The sequence below is a fragment of the Condylura cristata genome, unplaced genomic scaffold (assembly GCF_000260355.1).
Source record: "Condylura cristata isolate star-nosed mole 26May11 unplaced genomic scaffold, ConCri1.0 scaffold00013, whole genome shotgun sequence".
NCBI classification, from domain to species: domain Eukaryota; kingdom Metazoa; phylum Chordata; class Mammalia; order Eulipotyphla; family Talpidae; genus Condylura; species Condylura cristata.
In genome coordinates this window covers 34,872,169-34,889,774 of record NW_004567114.1, presented here as the reverse complement: position 1 = coordinate 34,889,774, position 17,606 = coordinate 34,872,169, and the positions used below count along the sequence as shown (strand labels likewise).

Sequence of the window (17,606 nt, the reverse complement as noted above, 5' to 3'; positions counted from 1 at the left end):
TATAGTGGTTGTACTAGTTTGCATTCCCACCAGCAGTGCAGGAGAGTTCCTTTTTCTCCACATCCTTGCCAACATTTGTTGTTGCTAGTTTTAAGGTGTGCCATTCTCACTGGTGTGAGGTGGTATCTCATTGTCATTTTAATTTGTATTTCCCTTATTACAGTATATACTTGTTTTTATGGGTAAAATTTGTGCACAGTAATCTTCTCTATACCATTTCCTTAGTGTGGACAAATCCATAAAGGTGTGTTTGTAACCCATAACCCCTTCAGGATACACAGTTATGCACTCCAGATGGCATTTTGGTCAACTATCAACTACAGATAGCACATGAACTATGGAAAGCCTAGGTGTGTAGCTATACCATCCAAGTTTGTACATGTGCTCTCATTCACAAAATTGCTGAATGATAACATCCTCAGAACATACCCCAGTCACTGAGTGGTATGATTGTATAAAGTATTACCATCACTACAGGAAGTACCTTTGTGCACCTTCCAAGTTAATTTAATCCTTTTAATATGCTGTAATCTTACTTCCACTCTCTGATTCTTAAAACTACCTGTTCAAAGGAACTACTTTGTTAGCAGCACACTTGAGTAGTATTGTGTTAGGTATTCAGAATCTAAAGAAATGAAAAACACAATTCTTGTTCTCTTTAAGCTTATAATTCGGTTTGTTTCTGAAGAGAGATAAATAATGAATTCAGAGAAGGCAACTGCACTTGTCAGAGAAAGCTTCCTAGGTGTCAGTCTTAAATTGGGGCTTTATTTTGGAATTCAGAGAAGACCTTAAAAAAAAAAAAGGCGTGATATAATGGACAGTAGCAGATAAAGGTGGTTGGTACCCAGTTTTGGAAGGATTTTGGACATTACTCTATGCAGTTTTTGAGGAAGTAAAAAATCTCTTACTTTTTATCCTCTATGTCATATGTCATATTTGTTACTTAATTGTACAGAAGAACCTCTTCATTTTCTCATTTTCCCCTCCATTGAGCTCAGCTTTGCTAGCAATTCTTTTTCTTCTAGATCCAGACTATCTAAAGCTCTGCTCTTGGCTTTTTTTTAATGTACTTTGTAATCTGGCTTTTAGTTCTTAGGGCTTTTCAATTATAATTCTTTCCAGATCCTACATACACCTGTATATATAAGTTGAAACCTTTTATTTTCTAACAGCAAATAGGATGTGTCTTGTTGTTTATCCCTGTGTACTTTGTATTTTATTTACAGTTCATTAATCTGTAGTAGGAGCATTTGTGCTCAGCATTTGTTGCAAACAGGCTTATTGAGGAAGAATGATATACAAACTTTGAGTGGGCTGAAGGAACAGATTAGCAGAACTATTGGGAACAGGCCCCAGAATGAAACTGCAGAATGTTGCCTGCTAAGGGGACTACTGGCCCCACCAGCAGTGTTACTGAATTAGCAAGCTACTGCCATCATATCCCAAACTAGCTTCATTTCATTTTCATTATCCATGGGCAGAATCATCATTTCCTGTTAGGTTTTGCTTTCCATATTTTATCCAGATTTTTCTGCTAGGCTACACTTAATTCATATATGAAACCTTAGTTTCAAGGTCATCTGGAAAATGCAGGTTTTGGTTGTCTAGGCTCTGTAAAAACTGAAGTCCATGTGAGAATACATTTGAGTGAGTATTGAATCTTTAGTACACTCATTTTGTGAAAAAATATTTTCCTCAGAGCCCCTCAGTGTTACATTTCATCTTATTTTACTGTTTCTACACAAAGATGTGTTTCAGGTTCCTGAAACTATTGAAATTAATGATACCATTTAGATTCTAACATAACTATAACAGGTATCCAGCTGCACTGACTTGCAATGCTGAATAGTCCAAAGGTGAAGCTTGGTGCACTTTTACTTATGTGCTCACAACTTTTATCTTTCTCTTCTTGCCTTTACTTAATGAGATTTGCTGAAACGGCATTGGTTCTTTTGTGGTTTCAAAATCTTTGTCTTCAGCTCTAGCACTGTATCCCCTCGATCAAGTCTAAAGGGAAGGAAGAAAAATGCTTTTGAAGAAGCTGTAGAGGTAGGGCTTAACTTATTTTTGCTCCAAAGACTTCTGTGGCAGCCTGAAGTTTATATAGCCCCGTTTTCTGAGTAATATTTTAAAACAGAATACATAGGACCACAGAGAAAACTAGTTATATTAAAATATGTCTGAAAATATTTTAAAAATTGTGATAGTAATACATTTTTTAAAAAAGGATTTATTTATTTATGCATACAGAACATAAATAAATAGGAGAGAGGTGCATAGGAGGTGAAAGGATTCACCAGAGACAGAGTGGGGAGCAGAACAGCAGAGTGACGAAGTACACTGCTGAGGGGAGCAGTGGTGAGGCCTGGAGAGGTCTGCTGAGTCATGTGGGTCAGCTCCAGGGCCAGGGATTGAACTAACACTGAAACTGCTGTGTCTGGCTTGCAGTGCTGAGCTTTTACCTGTTGTGCCAACAGGGAGGGCCTGATAATAGTACATATTTTATTAAATAAGATTTAGTATGAGTCCACTAATTTCCAAGCAGTGATGACATTATCACTGGGGACATAAACAACCAGTGAAAACATGTGATTTCTACTGATAACAAAATGACAACTATTGGCAATATTAAGGTCTATTGACTGAATTCATAGTAGAGGGAAATGCTGAATTTCAGTTGGAGGTTAGTGAAAGTAAAGAAATTATTTTTTATCATTTGTATTTATAGATATCCTGAATTCTGTACCTAAACACTTTGGCAGGAGCAGATAGAGGGGCCCCTCTAAGCTTAAAAACTGTATGTCCTTTTATATCATCTATAATTCAGCTGCTGTCCTTAACTCCCATAGTGTGATGTTTTGATTTATAGTAAATATATATTTGTTCTTTGTCCTGTTTCTAACACAACTCTTAAAACATGGGGTGTAGTATTTAGTACTTAGTATTTCTAAGTATTAGAGCTAAAAGGTGTTATTACATTAATCAGGTGACTTTTAAACAGCACAGCACCTAAGATTAGGACTGGATGCCTTTGGTGCCAACCTTGTGTTTAGATAGTTGGAACTTTCATTCCTATTCTTTGACCTTCAGGGTGGAGAAAGAGGCTGGAGGTTACTATGACCAATGAGTTAATGAACTGTGCCTATGTAATGAAGTCTCCATAAAAACCCCCAAAGGGATGGTGTTTGGAGAGCTTCTGGGTTGGTGAACATGTGGAGGTGGGGGGAGGGTGGCATTTATGGAAAGGCATATGGAAGCTCCATGCTTTTTCCATATCCCTATACATCTCTTCCATGTGACTGCCCCTGAGTTTTATCCTTTTCTTGTATGCTGATAATCGAATAAAAAGTTTCTTTGAGTTCTGTGACCAGCTCTATCTAGCAAATTAATTGAATCCAAGGAATGAGGCTTCTGGGAACCTCTCACTTGTAGTTGGTCTGTTAGGAGTAATATTAATAGACTTTTGATTGACTTATGAATTGATGAAGAGGGTCAGTCTTGTAGGGCTGAACCTGAAAGCTGTGGAACTTGATGCTATCTTCTGGTAGATGTTCTCAGAATTGTGTTCACTTGTAGGACACAAAGCTGGTATCTGAAGAATTATTTGTGTGTGCAGGAACTCAGAAGTCAGCCAGTCAGTCATCAAATTTTAGTGAACCTTTCACTTGAATATATTTTTCTGATCAGTCTCTGCTAACATACTAGAACTCTGATTTGGAGTGTGTGGGATATTCTTTTGGACTACAAAAAAAGGGAAGTACTAGATCTCCCATTTTTCTCATTCTTAAAGTTTTTAGTTTTGTATATGCATTATATTGTATGTGAAAATAGTACAGTAGCACATGGATATATAAAGTTTATAAATATAAATATGAATACATGTTAAAAATAGCTTAAATCATGGGAATAGGAAGGGCAGAAAAGTTGAGATAACTATAAAGCAGTGTTGTCCTGTAGAAATGTATTATAAGCCACGTGTTACTTAAAGTATTGTAGTTAGCTGCATTAAAAAAGTTTTAAGAGGCCCTCCCTGGTGGCGCAGCAGGTTAAAGCATAGCACTGAGAATCTAATGCCACTTCAGCATGAGTTCGATCCCCACCTGGGAGGTGAGCCACATGGCGCAGCAGACCTCTCCTGACCTGCCCGCTGCTCCCCTCAGCAGTGTACTTCATCGATCTGCCTGTTCTGTTCCCCACTCTGTCTCTGATGAAGCCTCTTACCACCCCTGAGCCTCTGACCTGCACCCCAGTTCTGTATGCACAAATAAATAAATCTTAAAAAAAAAAATAAAAGTTTTAAGAAGCAGCCAAAGATAATTTTAACTTAATATTTTTAATAATGCTTAATACAGTGTCTCAAACATGATGATTTCTACATTAACATAAAAATTATTGGTATAACTTACATTCTTATTTTCTTATAAAGTCTGAAATTTACTGTGCATTTTATATTTAAATCATATTTCATTTCAGACTAGTGATACTTCAGGTGTTAAATCACATTTGGCTAGTGGCTTCTATATTGAGTAGGACAGCTCTAGACCAGTGATCTTTCTGAGTTTAAATTTTTATTTTCACTTTGGTAATTTTCACAGATCCATAATTTGCTTCCATTAATTTTTTTGTGCACAGTTGACAGGTTAATTGGAGAAAAATACCACTGAGATGTTGCTTTCTTGCAATGGGTTTCTGTGGCATTCATTACCTTTGGAAAAAGTAGCTTCTAGGGCTTTCTGTAATGTTCTCATCCTTTATTGCTTTTTCCTGTGACTCCCTGCAACAAACTTATTGCTCTATTGGGCAGTTTCTTTAGCCTTGCCTTCCCTTTCCATGTCTCCAAATATAATCATTATAAGAAGTCTTTTCCCATAAAACCTCTTGGACTTTCTAGTTTCCCTATTTTTGTTTCCTGAACTACTACTGCCTTAGCTATTGAATACTTACACACTTAACACTTTAGTTAGTATAAACTGTTTATTGCTCTCTAATTGTTCCATGTATGTTACTTTTTTTTAAAGATTTATTTATTTATTTATGCATACAGAGCTGGGGTATAGGCCAGAGGTACGGGGGCGGTGAGAGGATTCACCAGAGACAGAGTAGGGAGCAGAACAGGGCCACTGATGAAGTACACTGCTGAGGGGAGCAGCGGGTGGGTCAGGAGAGGTCTGCCGCAGGGATTGAAGTCATGCTGAAGTGGCTTTAGCTTCTCAGTGCTGTGCTTTAACCCGCTGCACCACCGGGGAGGGCCATATTTTACTCCTTTTAAAAGATTTTATTTATGTATACAGAACTGGAGTACAGGGCCAGAGATGCAGGAGTGGTGAGAATATTCACAGAGGCAGGCAGGGAGCAGAACAGGCAGATCTACCAAGTACACTGCTGAGGGGAACAGCGTGCAGGTCAGGGGAGTTCTGCCACTCAGGGATTGAACTCGAGGTGCAGCTAGCTTCATGGTGCTGTGCTTTAACCCATTGTACCACCAGGGAGGGCCTTCATGTATATCACTGTTATACCTTCCACTAAATTCTAAGTTTGTGTTACCAAATTGCAGATGCATAATTGAACTCCTTATCTTTAAGGACATTCGGGCTGTTTAAATTTGTGGTTTAAATTTTTTGGGAATAAAATCTTTTTTGAATTTAGGCACCTTCCAGCAAATTCAGTTGTAGGGCTTTGTATTAAAGTGTTAATTTCTTCTTGAAAAGTGAACTGTTTAATGTTGATAATAAAGTGTCTGTCTGAAGCTATAAAATCATTCTTGGAAATACAGTAAGGGATTATTGACTAGGTGGAATTTCTAAAGGTAAAATTTTAGTTTGATAAGGAAGTCTTGAAAGGCACATTTACTGTATTGTCCAGGAACTCGGAGAGGCAAACTTGTTTCCAAAGTAGGACAAGAGATTTTATTACAAGTTCACAGTTATCAGAATTATTCTCTGGAGGTTTTCTTGTACTTTCTACATACTAGTCACTTTAATCCCAGAGCATAAGTTCCTCTACTTCAGGAAGTTTCTGGATAAATGAAGAGTTCTACCATCATCATAATATATGAGCTCATTTGGAAATACTACAAAGACAGTGAAATTGGAACCTGAAATTAATTCCTAAGAAGGTTATACAGCTGTTTATTTAGATAGAAATTCTGTTTTTCATTTGGTGTTTTCTTGTACGTTTTCTAAACATGTTTTATGGTTATATGACATTTTTCACTAGTGGAATTTCAGGACTTGTCATTGATTTACTTGAAAAAAATTAAGAGCTTGTTTATATACCAGGCATTGTGTTAAGTGTGTTACTTCTAGAGGATTTTGAGATCTTGTTTTCATTTATTTAGCAAGTAGCAGTCCTTAAGAATTATTATTTTGTCTTACTTATTTTAATACATTGTGCATCCTCCCCATTTTTAGTAATTATCATTAATAAAATTATTAAAATGCAAATAAATATTTTCCTGAAAATTTTATGTTTTGGCTTTGTTAGCTGACAGGAGGTTCTATCATTTCTTCTTATTAAAATGTTACATTTTGATTGCATGTATTTTTAAGATGGTACACCATTGTTTTACAATATAAAACATTTTAGAACTACAAATTTTTTAAAAATATTTATTTATTTATGCATACAGAACTGGGGTATAGGCCAGAGGTGCAAGGGTGGTGAGAGGAGTCACCAGAGACAGAGTGGGGAGCAGAACAGGCCAACTGATGAAGGACACTGCTGAGGGGAGCCTCGCGTCTGGAGAGGTCTGCGGTGCCATGTGGGTAACTTCCAGGGCAGGGATTCAACTCATGCTGAAGTGGCCTTAGTTTCTTAGTGCTGTGCTTTAATCCGCTGCGCCACCAGGGCGGGCCCAGAACTACAGATTTTTAAAATTTTATTGGCCTTTATATTTAAGTAAACTTAAACCATGTTTTATTTCTGAATTTAAAAAATGAAATTTTTTCTCCATTATTTGATCTAAGGATTTAGTTTACAACTTCTTAGTTACTTAAATCATACCAAAATTTACCTGATTCTCACTGTAGTTATCTTGCTTATTTTCCAAGCTACTTATTCTATCCTGCTTGAGTTTTATTGCCTGATTTAGTAGAAAATGAAGAGTTACAAACTTTCTTTCAAGAATTGTTTCTTTATGAATTCTCAAGGATATTTCCCTTTCTTTTAAGGGATACTTCTTATCACAAAAGAAGAAATGTTTTTACATAGATTTTAGAGGGACTGCAATAACCAAACTGTTCTGTGTAGAAATCAAAGTTTGAATCGTACTGACTTATTTTCTGGGTTATGGCATTTCATGGGCTGTTGATGGTAAGAATCCTATTTTCTCCCTCTGGGGCAGTAAGCACTATCCTTCCACTTGTTCCTTAGTGTGTGTTAATTGCACATGCATGAGAAGTTTTACATAACTTTCTGACCTCATTCATACTGATTTTCATACTCGTTAAGAAACAGTTTGATGCTTGCCCTACTGTCAGCCTGAGGATGTAACTACATTATTTATTACTTAAGAGGTTGTAATTGGGATGGATCAATAGATGGCAAACAGCCTCTACCCTCTGGTACAGAATTGGGGCAATTGATAGGAGTTTCTTACCTTTTAAAAATGTAAAGCCAAAATATATGGGTATTTCTAAAGTAAACATACAAATTGATTGTAATTTACATATAAATCATATAGGAAAATGGATTATAAATTATATCCACAAATCACACACAATATACATGTATGTGAGAGCCAAGACTTGGGCTAATAACACAAAGTTAAAATTTGTTTAAATCTGTTAGACTTTGAGTGATTTTTGTTATGTTGTCTGTACCATGAAAAAGAATTACAGAGCATAAATGCATATTTTTATAACAGTATTGGGGAGGAAAAGACCAGCCTAATGTGAATATGATAAATATTTCAGAAATCTCAATTTTATTTCAATTTCTAATCTGATTTATGGACTTTGTTACTATTGGTAACCTAAGAGTATATTCCTTTGGCATAAAAGAGCCTTTTGTATGATCCCTTCAGCCAATCAGAGAAAAAGCTTTGTTAGCTTTTTTGATTTAGCTGTGTTTGCTTGTTTTCTAAAAGCAGATAATGAAAAAAAGATATACAGTGAGAAAAAGATATACAGTATGTTTCAGTAGCAGAATGACCCCACTGCTGTTTAGTTTTTTCCTCTTGGTTAAAATGTTTTCTTGACTTTTTCTCTTGAAAGAATGTTCTCAGCACTGCCTCCCCCTCCCCCCTCCCAGTTTTACTTTATTTTATTCAGTATGGGATATCTTGAAACTAAATAGAAGTCAATATATGTCTTGAAATCATTGAAGTCTGTCTGTACCAACAACTTTACAAATAAATGGAATATTTAATAAGATTAAAAGAACATTTAGTTTTTGAATAGGTGATATGTTCACATGGTTTAAAATGAAAAAATGCAAAAAGTGAATTTTCTTCTTTCCCTTTCGCACATTCCATATCAGTGGAGGCAACCAGTGTTGTTAGAATCTTAGGTTGTTTTGTTTGTTATTGTCCCTAACTCTTAATAAAGAAATAGCATAATCTGCATAATGTTACCATTTCCACTTTGTCATTCTTTACATATATGTAGAGTATATTTGTGATAGAAAACCTACAGTAACATGAGTTAAGCAACAAAATCTCATTCTTGTTCAGAGAGGTGGTCTAAGGCTGGTGTAGCACTCATGGTATTCTATTTCATTTGAGGCTTAATGAATACAGGAAAATGCAAAGGTACTAGTGGGCAGATCTGTGGGTTTTGACAATTGTGTATATCTATATATCAAATACTACAGTTGAGAGAGAGCTGTCTAGCTTATCTTCATGCTTCCCCAATCCTTTTCTGATTGTCTGGGTTCTTTCCATTGCTACTCCACCCTGTTTTGCCAGTGTCCTCATTGACCTGGTGGGATCTCCAGTTATTGCAACCCATTTCAAGTGACAGCAAGAAGTAGCAAAGGTCTCTTGAAGCTGCCACTTCAAAACATTTCAAATCATGTTAGTGAGAACTTAGTGTGTCATGGAATGCAAGGGAGGTTGAAATATGGAGTCTTACATCATTGTTAATTTGGGGATAGTATGTGATTTTTCTCCCTATACTCCCTGTAGTTCTCCCACCAACATGGTACTGTGATCCATCACCATAGCTCCTTTCTCCCATGAGAAATGGAGTCTTTACTGTCATTATTATCTTTTTCTATTGGAAACAATAATATTGATTGTAGGTCATGTTGTGGGATATATTACCAGAGTAGAACTGCTGGGTCAAAGTTTTCATGTCCTTGCTGACATGGTTTTTATGTTTGTTAATTTCATTGGTAAAACATGATGACAGAGGTTAGTTCTGATATGCCTGATATATTAGTTAGGGAAAAAATACTTCTCACCTAGTGGTATGCCTTGAAAATATGGAGTACATAGTGAGCAAATATAATGCCAGCTGGTGAATAATGTTACAGTATGTTTTCATTTTATTTAGAACAATCCCAAGAGGACAGTGAATGTTACCATTGGAAGAGAAATCCTGCCTATAAATACTGACAAAATAGCCTACTAATGCGTTATTTTAGAATTATTCCCTTAAAAAGTAGGTAAGAATATAAGGTTAGAATGTGTTCATTCTTTTTTCTCTAATTTAAGTGAATCTTGAGAAAGTAAAAGTTATTGGAAGTCTAAAAAGTTATTAGACTTCCAATGACAGGTGATGCTTTCACCCTTTGAGGAATAACATTGTTCATGCTTTTGAAAGTATCTCTAGAGGTGATTCACTGTGATCTAAAGATAGGAGAACAGGAGGCAGATCAACGAAGTACACCGCTGAGGGGAGCAGTGGCCCATATGGATCACCACCTGGGCAGGGATCGAACTCACGCTGAAGTGGCTTTAACTTCTTAGTGCTGTGCTTTAACCCACTGTGCCACCAGGAGGACCTGATTTTGAGAGACTTTTAATACAGTATCATCCAATTTGGAGGTCAAATTTCTGTTGTCTTTTTTTTTTTAAAGTAATTTTCAATAAGCTAAAGAGCAAGAAAAACACATGTCTTATACACATGCAAAAAATTGCTTTGTATTCGCTTGGCTCAAGGCACCTGGAAAGCCATGGATTTTAGCGCAGTCATTGTCAAGTTCAAGAACCACACTATTCACAGCCACTTCTAGAAATGGCACAGAAATGTCACATATTAGGAGTTTCTTAAAGGTGTTCCTCAGAAGCATGTGCTTTGCTAAGAAGCAGTAGGAAGATGCAGGCTAATAATGCCAAGGCCATGAGTATACATTCTGAGCCTATCAAGACTTGTAACGCCCAAGAAGGTCAGGGCTGACATCTCAGAGGGCACAGCTGCAAGCTCAGTCAACTTGTCTACATCTCTCACCTTTGCTTGGGAAACATGAACATGTCCTTATCCACAAATGTCTCAGGCTCTCTTGGCCAAAGACCACAGCTTTAAACCCAGGCCAAGGATACAACTGCAGCACAGGTTACCAAAGGTGTGCAAGCCTAGAAATAAAACTCCAATATAGAGAATCCTGTGCCCACATGAGGCTAGAAGCACCGGTGTAACCCCCAGACTGCTGTCTGTAGGGCACTGATGTCTCCTTGTGCTATTTGTACACAAAAGCCTGAAGCAGAAAACAAATGCTGTGTGGTCAGCCTTAGACACCCTTCTTTAGAATAGAAGGATGTTTGTCTCTAACGTGGCAAGTGGTGTCTCAATGTGGTGTGTTGTATACATGTTTTTTGAATGAATGAATGTTATGTGGGTTTTTTTCTTTTGACTTTTTTGGGAAGAGGGAGATTCTGTTAAAAGACAATTTTGCTATTAATAGTATTGTTTGAAATCAAATAGGCTTGTGCTTGCCTTTGCCTTAGAACTTGACTGGTTGTTCCCTGTACCTACAACACGGTTCTCTTAGGTAAATCTTTGTGTCAGTTTTCCTCATACCCTTTGAATCTTTTCTTGTATATCAATTTCTCAGGGAAACCCATGCTGACCACCTTGTTTTACATGGCAACTTTATCTCCCTCTGCATTTTTTTTTTTAAAGATTTATTTATTTATGTATACAGAACTGGGGTATAAGCTAGAGGTGAGAGGAGAGGTGAGAGGATTCACCAGAGACAGAGTGGGGAGCAGAATAGGCAGATCAATGAAGTACACTGCTGAGCAGTGTAACCAGCAAGCAGGTTAGAAGAGGTCTGCCATGTCATGTGGGTCAGCTCCAGGGCTGGGGATCGAACTCATGCTGAAGTGGCTGTGGCTTGCTTGCAGTGCTGTGTCCTAATCCATTGCACCACCAGGGAGGTCCCTCCCACTGCATTTCTAAGTTCCAGTAGCATAGTCTGTTTTTACCCCACATCATTACTAGCTGGAAGTCTGTATTTTGTATTTCACTTATTATGATTATTATTTCTCTTTTATCACCAGAATGTTAGTTCCTTCAGAAGTTCTGTTTCGTCCCTGTATTCCAATGCCTCATTAAGTGCTCAACCTTAATCAAATGAGTGAAGGTAAGAAAGAATATAGTGTGAGAAAGTTATTAGTTATGAAATAATTTACACATAAAAATTTTATATTTAAAATTGTTATTTAATAAATTTTTCTTTAAAAAATTATTTCTAACATAAATTTTGCATTTGTTAATCAACTTTGTTCCATTGTTCCAAAATGTTACTAATGTAAGAAAAACTGCTTTTTAAGGGTTCTATAGTCTCTTGGTGGAAAGGGATTTAAGTTTCTGCTTACAGAGCCTTGAGTATCTTTTTGATGGAATTGTTTCTCATAGCCATCGTTGGTGGTTTAGCTCATGACTATACCCATGCTTAATTATAGTCCACTGTGAGCAGATGAAACATTTCCCTAATGGAAGTTCCTTTTCATAAAGTGAGCATGACAGTATTCATTAATTTAATCCTTCGTTCTCTTTATCTTTTAAATTTTTATAATAACCCTGTGAGCACGTGTTCTGATTTTTATAAGCAAAACAAAGTCTTAGGTTAAGCAGCTTGCCTACTCAATGTACTGAGCTGGATTCAGACTCATGCAGTGTGACCAGTAGAAAAAATTTCACCACAGAAAGTGCCTTCTTTGTGAAGAATATCTAGGATGAGAAAGAAATCAGGAACACCTTAGTAGAACCATAATGTCACAAAGAGGCTGTTATCTTTTATTTGCTCCAGTTTCCCTGGACTTGTTTTGATTGAATGAGGCCACTGTGATTGAAGAAGTAATATTCAAAGTTAACCAACACTAGTGTTGTAAAGTATATTTTAAGGAGGGAGAACTAGCTTTTAACCAAATCTTTTATTACTTTTGCTTACTTTAGCTCAAAAATAATTATCTTTGGTCAGAATTTGTATACTCTTTCTCTGCTTTCCAAAAAAAGTGGATTCAACAGGAAGGGAAAAGTTACTAATTTTATGTATAGGAAGTGTAATTTAGTGGAGTAAAGGGTAGCAATTAGTGGCTGGGTTTTGCTGTTCTGAATTTTACTTAAGAGAAAAATTTCCCAGTTTCTATGGAATACTAATAGAAAAATCATTTCCTGTGCACCATATAAAATAGTTTTTAATTTCAAATTTTGATTAGAAATTCTTTAATGTGATTATTTAATGCCGATTCTTTAATGTAAATTACTTTTTGAATCTTTTTTTAATTCTTTGTCTGTGGTGGGATTTTTTTTCCCTCTGGCCATAAACATCTTTCTGATTTGTCTTAAGGAATTTTAGACTTTTCCTGATTATCTACAATATTATGAGTTATTTCAGTTTTCAAACAGTGGTGATTTTTTTTTTTAAAGATTTATTTATTTATGCATACAGAACTGGGATACAGTGCGAGGTGCAGGGGCAGTGAGAGGCTTCACCAGAGAAAGAATGGGGAGCAGAACAGGCAGATCGACGAAGTACACTGCTGAGGGGAGCAGCAGGCGGGTCATGAGAGGTCTGCCGGGCCATGTGGTCACCTCTGGGGCAGGTGGAAATTGAACTCATGCGGAAGTGGCTTTAGCTTTCAGTGCTGTGCTTTAACCTGCTGCGCCACCAGGGAGGGCCCAAACAGTGGTGATTTAATGTGATAAATTAGAATGTACAATTGCAGTAAATTATACATAAGGATACATATTTCTACACCTAAGCCAGTAACATATAGAAGTTGTATACATATCTGGTAGTCATTTTATCTAAAAAATTTTGCAATGCAAGACCAATGAGATATTTCTTACATAATTTTTATTATTGAGGTAATACTTGTTTTAATATATGTTTCTGATAGATAGCTTCATAATTTTATATCTGTAGTCATCATCCCATAATCACTACCAAGTATAGTTTCCTTCTTTCACCACATAGTTGACCCCTCTGGGGTGGGGATTGAACTCCCACTTGCCCTCAGCTCCCTCCTTCTCTGGTAAGTATGCCATCTGTTTTTTATATTTGAGTTTTGTTTGTTTACTTTGTTCATTATTATTACTTTGATTTTTTGTAGTTCACATATGAGTGAAATAATGTATTTGTCTTATTTTACTTAGCACCATACCCTCTAGGTCCATCCATGTTGCTGAAAATGGCAAGGTTTTATCTTTTTTATAAGTAGCTGAGTAGTGTAGGAGAACAAAAATCTGCCACCCCTACTAACCACAGAATATTTAGTTCCCCTGCTTGCTATGAGAAAAATAACTATTAAGGAGAATTTTCTTCAGAAAACTCCTTTAGACCTATATTTACCCCCAAACTACAGAATCATTTGATGTGAGCAAGAGCATCTAAATTGCCCATTCTGTTAAGTAGCCTAACATCAACAAATGTCTTCACAATCAGAAGCAAATTATCTCAGGTTCAAATGGCTCTGATTCTAGTTGATAAATAAGTTCCAAGTCATCCCCATTTGATGTCCTGCTGTTCACACTGAAATTCTTAGTTGGGAATACCAGTAACCTGTTTTGAGGTCTTATAGAAGAATCCACCATTTAAGGAGACAGAAATTGCATCTCCATCTTTTAGCTAGTCCACTTGCATGGTCTTACCACTGCATGGTCCCCACCTCTGTTGCTTTATTTTTCCAATACACCAGTTTTATTCTTCCTGTACTCCAAGAAGTGATCTAATGCTGATCTTTTGAAATGTATTATATCCCAGACAGTGACCAGAGAGGTGGGATAAAAAGTAGTAGACTATGGGTCCACAAAAAATGATTCACGTGTTCTAACCAAATGTTTCATAACCTGACCTGATGAAGTGTTATAGTCTTTCAGCCTGCCTCACAATGAACAGTCTTTCAATGCTTTCTTCTTTGTTTTTCTGATATATTCCAGGCTTCAAAAAAAAAAATTATTTATACATACAGAACTGGGGTACAGGTCAGAGGTACAGGGGCAGTGAGGGGATCACTACAGACAGAGTGGGGAGCAGAACAGGCAGATTGAGGAAGTACACTGCTGAGGGGAGCAGTGGGCAAGATAGGAGGTCTGCAGTGCCATGTGGATCACCTCTTGGGGGGAGATCGAACTCGCACGAAAGTGGCTGTGGCTAGCTTGCAATGCTGTGACCTCATCCATTGCAGCACCAGGGAGGGGCTTCAGGCTTTTCTATTCTAAGCTATCCTGTTGTGTTAAATTTACACTTGATCTTAGCCAAAAAAGCTGAAAAACAAATGTGTTAAATTTATAATTGGAAAAATGGCAAGATTTTATAGCCTAAAAAAATCTTACCATTAGCCATTGTTACTATCTTTTCAAGAAACTATGTAGACAGGCTAACATCAGTGGGCAAGGGGCACCAGTGAAGCATATACTTTGGAAGGGAGTGGCTGTTTAAGTCTTTATCATTCTAGTTTGAAAACATTCAAATACAAAATAGTGCCAAAAGAAGAGTACAAAGGTATTTTGTCACTGCAGAATTGAATGTCTTTTTTTTTTTTTTAAGATTTATTTATTTATGCATACAGAACTGGGGTACAGGCCAGAAATGCAGAGGGTGAGAGGATTCACCAGAGACAGAGTGGAGAGAAGAACAGGCCAAGTGACGATGTACACTGCTGAGGGGAGCTGTGGGCGGGTCCGGAGAGGTCTGCCACGCCATGTGGGTCATGTCTGGGGAGGGGATTGAATTTGTGCTGAAGTGGTTATAGCTTCTTAGTGCTGTGCTTTAACCCGCTGCGCCACCAGGGAGGGCCAGAATTGAATGTGTTATTTGCAGACACTTTCAAGTTATATTGTATTGCACAGGCGTCTCCTATTAGCTTGTTTGAATGTATCATTGTTTTTTTTTCCATTTATGACTCACCAGTTTCTCTGAATAACCTGATGCAAAATAGACTTCACTCACTGGTTTGTGTTATCTACATCAATAGGCCAAGTTTTTACTAGAATCCATAATTAATGATATATTTAATAACTATTATTTCCTTCCTTTATATAGACCTATACCAAGTGATATTTGGGAAAGGTATGAATAAGAATTTGAATATAAGTTTTTTAAGTTTATCTTGGAGGGGACTTAAAAACTTTGTTTTCTCCCGTCCCCCTCCTTTTTTTTTTTTTTTAAATGAAATGGCATTATAAAGGTGCTGATTCTGATCAGAAACTTAAAAGACTTTAGAAGATTTGTTTTGACAAAAATTCACGTTTGTAAAGATAAGTTCTCTTTTATTGGGTGCTTCTGACATTTAATCAAGTATTTTGTATGCATGTGTTAGAGACATTGCACAGGATTATTATATTAGACCTTTTTGTTTGTTTGTTTTAACTTCCCGGTAGATTCTTATGTGCAGGTAAGGTGGGTAACAATTGCTCAAGGATGAGTTATGGCTTGGGCTTGTGGGTGAAGAGAAAATAAGGAATGATTTAGTTGTGTAGATGTTCGGAACTATATTTTGGAAATAGGACTTGAAGCTCAGCAGCAGTTAGTACTAGAGATGTAGAGAATGGTACTCAAAGTTATGGGATTAGGTGGAATTGCTTTGGGAGAGTTTTCATGATGAAGAGAAATATGAGTTCTGATGTATCATGAAATGTTTTGAGTGATGGAAGGAGAAGAACAAGAGAATGGAGATGTAAGTGTTCAAAGAAGAAATAGCAGTAAGGGAATGAATGACACTTCAGAAGCCAAAGGAGAAGATAGGGTCAGGTTAACGGCAGACAGATATGCTTAGTGTCTGGTGGGTGCTCAGATATGTTGCAAGTAAAGTTTTAGTGCTTTTTAAGGAGTTATACATTTTCAATTATCAGGAGACTGCTGTTAAAAATAATTTATTTCAGGGGCCCTCCCTTGTGGCGCAGTGGGTTAAAGCACAGCACTAAGAAGCTTAAGCCACTTCCGCATGAGTTCGATTCCCGCCTGCCCCGGAGGTGACCACATGGCCCGGCAGACCTCTCCTGACCCGCCCGCTGCTCCCCTCAGCAGTGTACTTCGTCGATCTGCCTGTTCTGCTCCCCACTCTGTCTCTGGTGAATGCTCTCATCCTCTGCATTTCTGGCCTGTACCCCAGTTCTGTGTGAATAAATAAATCTTTAAAAAAAATTAATTTATTTCAAATAGTATTTCTCTTATCTTACTTTGCGCTCCTCTTGATCTCTTTTGTAAGTTCCATATCCTCTACTTTTAAAGTTAGGGCTTTGTTAGACTATTGTTTCTTGAGAATCAAGTGTATCCCCATGCCAAGCAATATCAGCAATATCATTTGGAAACTTGTTGGAACTTTAGGTCCCACCTAAATCACTGATTGGCAAGTATGGGCATAGGACCCAGCTTCTGTATTTTAACAAGTTCTCCAGGTGATTATAATGCTCACTGTCATTTGAAGACCCTTTGTGCTTTTCTCCTTAGGCTTGAGTTACTCTGCTACACAAATTTATCTCTGGTTCAGATCTTCTGAGGACCAGGTCCACAAGATCTAACTAGCTATTATCATCTTGACTTTGGGGCTTTGTATTCCCTTCAGCTCAGCTTGCCCAAAGCTGAACTCAAAAATTTTCTCCCAACTATTTTTTTCCCAGCTTAGTAAACCATCATTGTCCACATAGAAGTTCATTCTAGAAACCAAAGTTGATCTACTTTCTTACATAAATATTAGTAAGTTTAAGCACATTCCACTGGTTCGGTGTATATACTTACATACATCAAGTGAAATAGTGATAATTTTATAAATAATGAGTGAGTACGCTCTAAATTGTGAGACAGGGAAAGTGTCTTTCAGGAAGTTTCAATTCTCAGAGCTGCTAAATGTTATCTTGCCTTGTTGAGAGTGTGACTTCAGAGTTTAAATTTTAAGTTACAAATTTTATAAAAGACGGCCTCTAAACCTAAGTATTTAATCTGGTGTGCAAAGAAACTTGTGTATAAATGTATTATGCATTTGGTTACTGTACAGGATTGAATATACAAAACTATACAGGCAATTTTTAGGAAAGGTGGGTGGTGAACTAGTCAAGAGTGTGGGACTCTGAGGACAGTGTGCTTTGGTTTAAATCATAGTAACAACTTGCTGTGACCCTGAACAAATTATTTTTCTTCATTATGTCCCAGTTTCCCTATCTATAAAATATGGCTAACAATCGCCCATGCCTCAAAAAGTTATTAGGACTGCATAT

General features: G+C 37.0%; 1 protein-coding gene across 4 annotated transcripts in view; it reads left to right on the top strand.

Moving 5' to 3' along the window:
• Positions 1-17,606, top strand: part of FBXO34 (F-box protein 34) — a 57,593-nt gene that overhangs the window by 5,744 nt on the left and 34,243 nt on the right. For 2 of the 4 annotated variants that reach the window (XM_012724580.1, XM_012724579.1), the window contains exon 2: positions 11,447-11,529. The exons of the other annotated variants lie outside the window; for them this stretch is intronic. The gene's annotated coding sequence lies outside the window, so the exon portion shown is untranslated. The remainder of the gene's footprint in view (positions 1-11,446; positions 11,530-17,606) is intronic. 4 annotated transcript variants of the gene reach the window in all.